The sequence below is a fragment of the Arachis hypogaea genome, chromosome 17, assembly GCF_003086295.3.
Source record: "Arachis hypogaea cultivar Tifrunner chromosome 17, arahy.Tifrunner.gnm2.J5K5, whole genome shotgun sequence".
NCBI classification, from domain to species: domain Eukaryota; kingdom Viridiplantae; phylum Streptophyta; class Magnoliopsida; order Fabales; family Fabaceae; genus Arachis; species Arachis hypogaea.
Window position 1 is genome coordinate 71506983 of NC_092052.1, and position 11362 is coordinate 71518344.

The window sequence follows — 11362 nt, forward strand, 5'->3', positions numbered from 1 at the left end:
AGGGATTGTTTGAGATTGACAAACTAACAGTTGTCTTGTCTCTTAGATCAGGTACTTTCTATTGTTTTTCTTTTGTTTGTATTCTTTGTATTCTTGTTTCTTTTTAAAATTTTCAAGTTTTCTTGGTTCCTTTTTTCAAAAATCTTTCAAAAAACTTTTTGTTTTATTTGAGTCTTGCATCAATCTTTAAATTTGGTGTCTTTTTGGTTCTTCTTTTCTTTAGTTTTTCGGCAATTGTTCTTGAGTGGTCTTCATTGTATTCAAATTGTTCTTGATATTGTTCTTTGTTTGATTTCAAAATCTTTGAGTTTAGTGTCTTCTTGTGTTTTTAGTTCCAAATTTTCGAAAATTGTTTGATTTGATTTTAAAATTTTTTAAGTTTGGTGTCTTTTTATGTTTTTCCTTTCAATTTTTGAAAATTGTGCCTTTTAATTTCAAAAATTTTAAGTTTGATGTCTTTTAGTGTTTGTCCTTTCTAATTTTTCAAATTTCAAATTTTCTTGTTTATCTTTTCAAATCTTCATCTTAACTTTTTCTTTAAATTTCAAAATTCATCTTATCTTATTTTAAATTCAAATTTTAAAATTTAAAATTTTATCTTATCTTGCTTCAAATTCAATTTTCAAAATTCAAAATTTTAAAATTCAAAATTTAAAATTCAAATTTCAACTTTCAAAATTTTCAAAATTCAAATTCAAAATTTAAATTCAAAATCTTTTCAAATCTTTCAAATCTTATCTTTCCTTGTTTGACTTTTTCCTTCCAATTTTAAATTTCAAGATCTTCTTTTGACTTTTCCTATAATCTTTTATTTTAATTTCAAATCTTGTTAGTTAGTAGTTTGTTTTATCTTATTTTAATTTTAAAAGTTTGGTGTCTTATTGTAGCTCCTTTTTCTTTTTAAATTTCAAAATTTTCAAATCTTTTCTTTTTCTTTTTAGTTAAATTTCTTTCTAAAAAATAAATTTTCAAATCATATCTTGTTTATCTTTCTTGATCTTTAATTTTTATCTTTTCTCAAAATTTCAAACTTTGATATCTTATCATATCCTATCTTTAATTTAAATTCAAAATTTTAAAAGTTTAGTATTTAATTAGTTTCTCTTTAAATTGAATTTCAAAAATCTCTATTTAACTTTCTCTTTTTAAAATTTCGAAAATCTTCAAATCAAATCTTCCATCTTTATTTTCAAATCTTCATAGTTAATTGTTTGCTTTATCTTGTTTTATTTCTAAATTTGGTGTCTCTTTAATTTTTTTCTTTCTTTTTGAATCTTGAAAATTTCTAACCTTTTTTTTCTAATTTTTTAATTTTTTTGAAATTGTTAATTATTTTTATTTATTTTCGAATTAGTATCCTTATTTATTTATTTATTTTCGAAATTCAATTAAAAAATTATTTCTGATCTTTCTTCCTTGTTCTTTTCTGTTTACCACCTGGTGTGTTTAATTTTGTTTGGTGTTTTGTGCTGAGGAAAAATCATGGAGAGGGATCACATGGGTTACTACTCACACCCAAGGAGCGATTCAAATTACTATGGATGGAGGAATTATCCAGGCTTTGGTTGGAAAAGCCAAGACCAAAGAAACTTCAATGCTCCATATTCCATCTATCAAGAACCGCCACCTCTCTATCCCTATCAAGAACCTTCATCTTCTTGTTCATATAAAGAACTATCATCTTTTGATCTTGCCTGCCAAGAACTGCAGCAGATAACATAGGGAATTTTGCAAAAATTTCCATCCTCATCTCTTACTGACTCATACCAAGAACCACTACCTCTCTATCCATACCAAGAACCATGCTTCTTTTACTCATACCAAGAGCCATCATCTTATTATTCATATCAAGAATCACCATCTCCTTATCTAGAACTAACAGCTTTAGAGCTTACCATGAAAGAAGTAAAGGATGCCGCTCAAGATTGCATACAAGATATGAGAATGAGTATCAAAAATGTAGAGGAGCATGTGGGGGTGATCACCAAGCCTTCGGAAGAGGAACAAACAAACCCCCTCACAAGGGAAGCAATACAAATTCATACAGAAGAATGTGAGAGAATCATTCAAAGAAGTCCATACACCAGTGAAGTGGAGAATTCCCCACCTTCATACATTAAAGAAGAAGGAAATGCACAAACAAAGGAGAGTGTAAGGGAGGAAGAAAATTATGGGATTGTACACTCCAATGAATCAGAGAGCTACATGGAGGGTGAGTTCACTAAACCACCAATTCTAGAGGTTTTTGATGACGGGTACACTCTACCCATCACACAACACCCAAATTCTGAACTCAGGGTGGTAGAGATAATTAAGGAATGTACTAAAAAGGGGATCGTGACCGAGGAACCAAAGATGATATCCATGAAGAAGAAAAGGTCTGCAAGAAACAATACAACCCCTACCAAAACAAGCAAGGAGAAGCAAGCTTATAACAATAAAAGAAAGCTTGTTAAGGGGAATTCAAACCTGAAGGCACTAATCTCCTCCTCTTTCCCCTTGGAGTCATTTCTTTTAACCAACTGGAAGAAGAGGAAGAAAGTCAACAATCAAGTGTCAAGCTAATGATATTAAAGAAGTACGTGTTGGGAGGCAACCCAACCATGAGTAGAGTACTATGGTTCTTATTCCTTTTTGTTCATTTTCATTTTAAGTTTAATTTCATAGTTTTTTTTTCTTTTGACGTTTGTGATCATGTACAGTACTTAGAATAGAAACAGAGACATTCAGAGTTGGAAACAGAACATCCTCGGGAGATCCCCTTGCTGGCGTTGAACACTAGACAAGGAGGAAAATGGGCGTTCAACGCCCATGGAGGAGTACAATCCTGGTGTTGAACACCAGAGCAGGGGTAATCTGGGCATCCAACACCCATTGAGGGGCAGGTTGCTTGAGCTCTTCAGCCTTCTCAGCCAGTGGGTCCCACACAAATCCGACCGACCCCATCCACTTCAAATTCAAACCTTTCCCACCCATTCTTCCTTCACATATGACTAACAAGGGACCATGTTTTCTTTGCTAGGGGACAAGCAAATTTTTTAAGTTTGGTGTTACAGAGCAAGCTCTGGGATTATGCTAAAGGAAGGTGGATCATCTTCATAAGCAGTAGCCGCCGACACTAAGGTGGTCACGTTCCATTACTCCCTTGCTTATGTTAATTTTTGTTTTCCGTTGTATTTTATCTTATTGTCTGTTTCCTATTTCTAGTTGCGTGATCATCTTTAGTATCTTGTTCTTTACTTGTTTTGTCTTAAGCTATAAAATATCCTATGTATCTCTCACCATGCCTAAAAAAAATTTTATTTGAAAAAGAATAGTGAGATACATAAGCTCAAGTTATATAACAAGAGTAGCTCAATTATTTTGATGTGGTGACCTCGCTTTTACTTTCTGAATGCATGAAATAACAGTGCATATTTGATGTTGGAGTTAAGTGTGTTGACTCTTGAAAGAATGATGAAAAAGGAGAAGTATTATTGGTGATCTGAAAAATCCAAAAAAATTAATTCTTGAAGCAAGAAAAACTAGCAAAAAGAAAAAGAAAAAAGAGAGAAAAAATGAAAGAAAAAGAAAAAGCCAAAGGCTCTTAAAACCAAAAGGCAAGAGCAAAGATCCAAGGCTTTAAGCATCAACGGTTAGGAGGGTCTAAGTAAATAAAATCTTGGCCTAAAAAGTTCAAATGAGTTGTTTCCCTTAACTAAATGCTAGTGGTGTGAAGGTGCAAGTGAAAAGCTTGAGACTGAGTAGTTAAAGTTGTGATCCTAAAAGCAAAAGAGTGTGTGTAAGAACTCTGGACACCACTATCTAGGACTTTAAGGAAAACTAAAGTCGAATCCAAGGGTTCCCCCAGTTAAGTATCTGTGGCATTTATGCATCCGGTGGTAATACGGAAAAACAAAACACTTAGGGTCACGGTTAGGCTAAAAAAGAAGCTGTGTTCAAGAATCAAGAAAAGTTAAACTAAGAAAATCAATAATATCATCGGGATTCTAAGTTCCAAGGGATGCCAACACTTCTGAGGTTTAAAGGAAAGTGAGATGCCAAAACTGTTCAGAAGTGAATAGCTACTAGCCCCGCTCATCAATTGGAACTGAGCTTCATTGGAAACTTTGAGACTTATTATATCTTTCTCTTCTTTTTAATCCTACTTTATTTTTAGTTGCTTAGGGACAAGCAACAGTTTAAGTTTGGTGTTCTGATGAGCGGATATTTTATATGCTTTTTGGAATTATTTTCATGGTGTTTTAGTTATGTTTTGTTGAGTTTTACTATGTTTTAGTAGGTTTTAATGCAAAGTCACATTTTTGGATTCTACTTTGAGTTTGTGTATTTTCTTATGATTTCAGGTAATTTCTGGTTGAAAGTGATGAGTTTTGGAAAAGTACTGATTCAGAGGCAAAGAAAGAACTGCAGATGTTGTCAACTCCTGACCTCCATACATTCAAACAAGCATTTTTGGAGTTACAGAGGTCCAATTGACGTGCTCTTAATGGCTTTAGAAACCCAACTTTAAGGGATTTCTAGAAATATATAATAGTTCATACTTTACTTTGAAAATGATGGCCCAAAACAGGTGTTGAACGCGCAAATCATCCCCTACCCGGTGTTTAACGTGCCAAAAAGAGCAAGCTCACCGTTGAACGCCCAAAATGGACCAAATTCGGTGTTCAACACACCAAGAAGAGTCCAAGCACGTGAATTCATCCCAAGCGCAGCCCAAACACTCACCAAGTGGGCCCAGAAGTGGATTTTCGTACCCTTTAGCTTAGTTTATCACATTTTTGTAATTTTTAATTATTAGTAACATCTTTTAGGTCTAGTATTTTGCTATAAATAAGAAACTTCCTTCCTCCTGAGGATCATGCGTCCCAGGAGGGGAGAAGCACAGACACTATTTCTCTGGTTCATTTTGTAAAGCATGAGTAACTGAACCTCCTAGGTTAAGTTCAGGAGCTCTGCTGATTCTCATGGATTAATAATATTATTGTTTCTATTTCAACCTATGTTAGTTTGATTCCATTCTAAGATGTATCTTCGTTCTTCAATCTTTATGAATCTAGAGTAGAACTAGCATATGACCCCTTGTTCTACATGAGTTCTTGCAAGTCTCGAGAGGGATAGCATTGAACTACAAGCTTCATTATACATCTCTTAGACGACTAATCCACGCGTTCGTTGGGGACATGGGAACATCTGTTCAGCCGAGCCTGGGGCGATTAGGGCCTTTGTGGTATAAGCTAGAATCATAAAGCTTCAGTCTCTGATCCGGAAGATCTGACCTTGTCTGTAGCATTTTGAGTAGGATCACCAGAGATTGAATTGCTAGAGCTTTACCCTCAGTCAGATTGAATGACCATTAGCGTGGCGTTTGATGTGAAGCAGAGGAGATTAATGACCATTAGTGTGGCGCTAATCACTTACAGCTTGCTATGGAATGAATCATTCATTATTGGAATAGAAAGTAAGAAAAGTTAATCCGGAAAGATAAGGCATCTCCAAAGCCTTAACTGGTTTCTCACTATTGTTTCTTCGCTATTTCTTTATTGCTTTCTTATTTATTTTATGCGCATTCAACAACAACCAATCAACTTTCTATTTGCCTGACTAAGATCTGCAGGATAACCACTACTTGCTCAATCCGGAAATCCTCGTGGGATTCGACCCTCACTCACCTAAGGTATTACTTGGACGACCTGGTGCACTTGCCGATCAAGCTGCAGAATTCTAAATTTTGCGCACCACCCTTCAACCCTTCAACAAGGGCATGGCATGCCAATTCTTCTCAACCTTTCACCAAGCTGGCGTGCATTGATCGTGCAGTGGGCGTGGCATGCTGGGCTATTATTCCAGAAGCATTAAAGCTGGCGTACATTGGACATGCCTTTTCAGGCGGCACGCCAACTTCTTGTCCAGTGGCATGCCAACCTCTCATCAAGGGCATGCCAAAGGCGTGCACTATGAAGTGGCACGCCAACTCTCCAGCTCTGGTGTGCATAGGGCGTGCCAAAGGGTGTGGTACGCTAGGCAAAGATTACAAAGGAGATCTAACGCTTGCACAACTTGGGCGTGTCACGAAAGTGGCACTTGCATGGCACGCCACTCAACCCTTTCTTCACTCAACAAGCTAGGCCCATCATGAGTTAGTTAGAAATGAAATTTTAATTGTAATTTAAAGAGAATATGAATTTACATTTGCAAGTAGGAGTAGTATATAAACCAAAAGGAAACACTTTTGATAGCGACTTTACTTTTTAGATTTTACTTTCATCACTTTTTGTACTTTTCTCTATAAGTTATAAGTAGCTAACTTCTCTTTCATTGGGGGAAAGAGCTCCATTGTTATTTGATGGATCAAATGTGATTTTATCTTCTTCTTCTCTTTATTTTTTATTATTTCTTTAGCAAGAATCTTTGTTCTTCATTTCAAGGATTCAAATATGTTGGGAAAGAATTTGAATCTAACATGGATTCTATGTGAACTTTGGAAAAAGAATCATAGAATTAATGGTTGTAATTCTTTCTCACAATTGTTGTAAATCTGGGTTTGGGATTGATATTGTGACATTTAATCAAATCACATTTGGATTTATGAAATTGTGTGTTTCTAAATTAGAGACCAATCTTCATCTCTTCTCATGAGCAATTAGATCAAGGAATTGGCATTTGATCAAGTGAAGAGAGATTCAATCATCAAGGAATTGGGGTTCAATCACTTATAATTTGCCAAGAGATCAATGAATTGCATAATTAAAAATGAGATGAAAAGCTATTTGATCCGGAGAATTCAATACCTCTGTACCCCAACGATCCTCCCTTATTCTATTTTTTCCCTTCTTGATTAATTGCTTTCTATTTAAGCTCATTTTCATTGCTTCCTTTACATTCCAACAATTTACTTTTCTTGCCAGTTATTCTTCCCGCATTTATATTATTGCAATTTATTTTATTGCATTTTTAAGTTTCCAGTTATTTACCTTCTCGCTCTTTAATTTCAGTCATTTATTTTTTTTCTCTTTACTTTTTAGTCATTTACTTCACTACCAAGTTATTTAGTCATTTGATTAAACCTCATTGAATTTGATTTGTTTAACTAGAATAGCAAATTAATTAAAATTGATTGATCTATCAATATTCGTTGGAACGATAACCCACTTATTGTGGTATTACTTTTTGCGATCCGGTGCACTTACCGATGATTTTATAGATTAAATTTGTAGAATCCGTATCAATTAGCTCCAAGTACAGAAAACACAGTTGTAAATTATTTAATTCTTTCAATTTAAACATAATCTTTGAAGAATTTGAATATAAAAAAGGGTTAGATATGATCCTTTCTTTTTCGCTGTTTAAAATTTCAACAACCACAACTTCATATGTTTGACTTTACAATTCATCATTTTTGATTAGCTCATTTTACATATTAGATGCATAAATGAAGCTTTAACATCAAGAGACAAGATATAAATATATTCCTTATGATTCAAATGCCACTAGTTTTAGCTCCAAATAGTATTTTAAATTTACTTTTGGAACCAAATACTAGGCATGGCCCAAATCCATAAACACTGAATGTCTTATCTGTCTTCTAAGACAATTTTAGCCTTCTAAACATCATCTTTTGCAATGGTTCATTTCATCAATAATTATAGAGTTTTTTCCTAGCGTTTCTGAAATATAAAACACATAGACTTTTTATTTCTAAACACAAGATATGTTCACAAAATAAATACGCTTTGGATACAAATGTGAAAATGTTTAACTTAGGGCCCAAAGTAACGCCTTAACAAAATATAATGCAAATTTATATAATTTAAAAACAAATTTGATATTTTACAATCTTAAAGACTCTAGAAAATATTTATGCAATATGTAAACATTTATGCACAAATGAATTCTAATATTATAAATATTTGGGATAAAATATATGAATACTTTTCACTTTTACTAATTATCCGCACTTAAATTTTTGCATGTCCTTCTCTAAAACCAAATCCTGCATGATAAATTTTAACAATTGAACTCATTTTATTCAACACATAATAATTTAAAAACACATCAATTCCATTAACGCAAGACATACATGCATAAGTGACCAATTGTTCGTTACACAATAAATGATATTTGATAATCTTCTCTAACATATTCATATAAATTTAATGATTAAAATGCATGGATCAAGAATAAGAATTCTAGTTCTGTTTAGCACTCAAGTATCAGAAAGTGTTTATGTTTTTTTTTCTCTCTTATCATCTCACGTGAATTGCACTACCATAAACTTGTAATAGGTCTTAAAATTTCTAAATCATATATCTTATACATGAAAAAATTAAGAGGGCTTTATTGAGGTTGTAATAGGGCTAAGGTATAGATAGAAAAATGATCAGGTCAATACAACTGAACCTTTTTGCCAAAAGAATATATATATATATATATATAAACACTTATGAGCAAGACTACATATTTTATATACTAATTCTTTTTATAGAACTCTAGAAAATAGTGTATATCAAAATGTATATTATGTATTTACGTATGCTTTTAGAAAACAATGTATCATGTGTTAGCAATTAGTCTCTCCTAAAAAACATTTTTACATTACAGTAATTGTACTTTTAATAACCCCATTTTTTCATTTTTTCTTTATTCTTCCACCCGCACTTAAATGAGGGCATGTCCTCATGCATTCTTTCATACTTATGCTCAATGATATGGATAGATATATGTAATTTCTCTCAAAAGCCAAAAGGTTGGGAATCATCATGGTTTTCACATTTGACTATGTTTGAGCTAAAACAAGAGAATAGACAAACAGCTCAAGGTTGAAACAAGGAAAACATGTACAAGGGAGGCTATATAGGTACATAGAATAAAATTAAGAAGGAAAACCTCTATCATACTAAAGCATGTATAATGATATATAATTTTAAGCAAGAGTTGAAGTAATAAACTCAGAGAGAATTTGCACAATCAAAAGAATAGATGTGGTACAAAATTTATCATCCAATTAGACTCAAAATCTTATAGTGTAATACTTAATCCATACAGTTTCATGAAACATCAATAATGCTGCAAAAATATGTTAGACTTAAGGTTTGACAACATTGTGCAACTATGGTCAATTTGCACTCATATGTTTAAAGATATCAATAGAATTTTATAAAACACACAAACATTAGGAAAGAAAATAAAATATGAAAATGAAAATGCAACAGAATATAAGGGAAAGAGAAATTCATATGTTTAATCGAAAAAGAGGAGAAACTATTTGTAAGTGTAGTTTCTGCTAAATACATTCATTCATTCATTCACCTTCATCTTTTTCATTCTACTAAATGCAGTGACTGAACCAAGAAAGAAAAATGATAAGGGTATTCAAAATTGCAATAAATTAACTAGGCCACGTTGTTTGAATCTTATATCTAATTATCTAAATGAACTGTATTACTGGAAACACTGGTGTCCAGATATTTATTATTTGCAATTTCTTGCAACAATTGACAGGGTTGCTTTTGGATGCCTTGGTTTTCTCTAGAGGCTTGCTTTTTTTTTTCTTTCATCTTTTTGGGTCAAAAAGGAAAAGAAACAAGGAAAGTATTTGATTCCTTCTTATGTTGTGGCTCAGTCAAGCTTGTGTATAACACTACTTAAGCACATTTGGAATAATTATTACTAAAGTATGGATTTTGATATTGTTTCAATTCAATTAAATTATTTATTTATTTTTATTAAATTTGTGAATGTTGATAGCTTTGGTGCTGCTGGAGATGGAGAATATGATTATACTGAGGTAAGTTCTTTCGTTATTATCAAATATCATTATGATTTATATCTAGAATCGCTATGTGGTCCATTATTTTTGCTAAAATGCACTTCACAAATTGACAATGCTGGATAAATGATTATCCATGTTTCTAATCTAATGGTGTTATGCTCAGGCTTTCGAAAAGCATGGAAGTTTCTTACTCCACCTAATTCTGTGTTCTTAAAATTTATTCTTATTTTGAGTTCCTTGATTATTATTCAAATATAGTAAACTAGAATCTAGGAGGAGTATGTCCTAACTAGAAGGTTTTACAATGTTATATGAAGATTACCAAATGTAACTCAACTTTGATGGAATTGACTGCAAGCATTGACCATTAATTCAAGCTCAGGTATAAAGGTTAAAGGATTAACTATACATCATAGCCAATAGATACATTTTCCATATCAAGGTGTAATTTTGTTAGGATTTATGGTGTCAAGTGTTTCATCACTAAATGACGGTCCAAACACTAATGGAATTTATATTAGAATATCATAATCTGAGAGAGCAAAATTGAAGCAAGTCTAAACTTTTTCACCTTTTTGTCAACTTAGTGATTCTTGCATGAACACAAGTTTAATAACTCATTTAGATATGCCATCATTTGGATTGTGAAACAGATCTCGTGGATGTGAAGTATTGGAGTTGGCATTATGAGGTTGTTGGAGTTTGGATGTCTGGTTGCAGTTCTATGTGGTCTTCTTGTGTCTGTGAAAGCTGAGATTTACATCGTAACTGTTGAAGACGAACCTGTTATTAGTTATGGAGGTGGAATTGATGGTTTTGAAGCTAATGTTGTTGGATCTAATGAGAAGATTGATACTAATAGGTAGGTACATGCAATTACATTTTCCTATGAATTTTCCATTTTTTGTTTTTTCCAATGACATGTAAATATGTTTTGAGGAAGCTAATTAATATGATGAATTCTCCTTTGGTGAAATTAACCTTCCAAATCTAAATTATATGGAGAGTTCAGATGATTATTCTTTATATGTAACTCATGAACAATTTATTTGCTGCTGATGCTTTCTTTATCTTTAAGAAAGAATACAATAATCATGCCTTTGACATATTTTCAATTCTATTTTCTCCTCTAGTATGTGATGAACCAACAATATTACAAACTTCTTCTAGTTAATTGGTTACTTTCATATGCTCACCATCTTGAGAAAAACTTGATATGCTTCTGGGGTTGCTGTTGAACCGGACTTCAGAACTCTATATTATTGGCATCTAATAATGGGTTTGCTGTTCATATTATTATCTTGTTCATATTTTGGATTCAAGGATCTATCCTCACCATCATGCTTTGCAACTCATAACACAAATATATGAGCCAGTTCCAAAAATACAGAGGAAAATGTGAAATTGATTCGATACTAAAAAACACTACTGTAAGGGAAGATTGTTGGAGCACAACATTTTGCTCAAGCTGAAATAGCTGCGGGCATTTAACCCTTCGGTTGATCTTCCATCTCCTCAGATGGAGATGGACATGGAGGTTAGGCTTTGCTACCTTCTTTAAACTTACTAACTTGTTTCCTAGGAATCCCT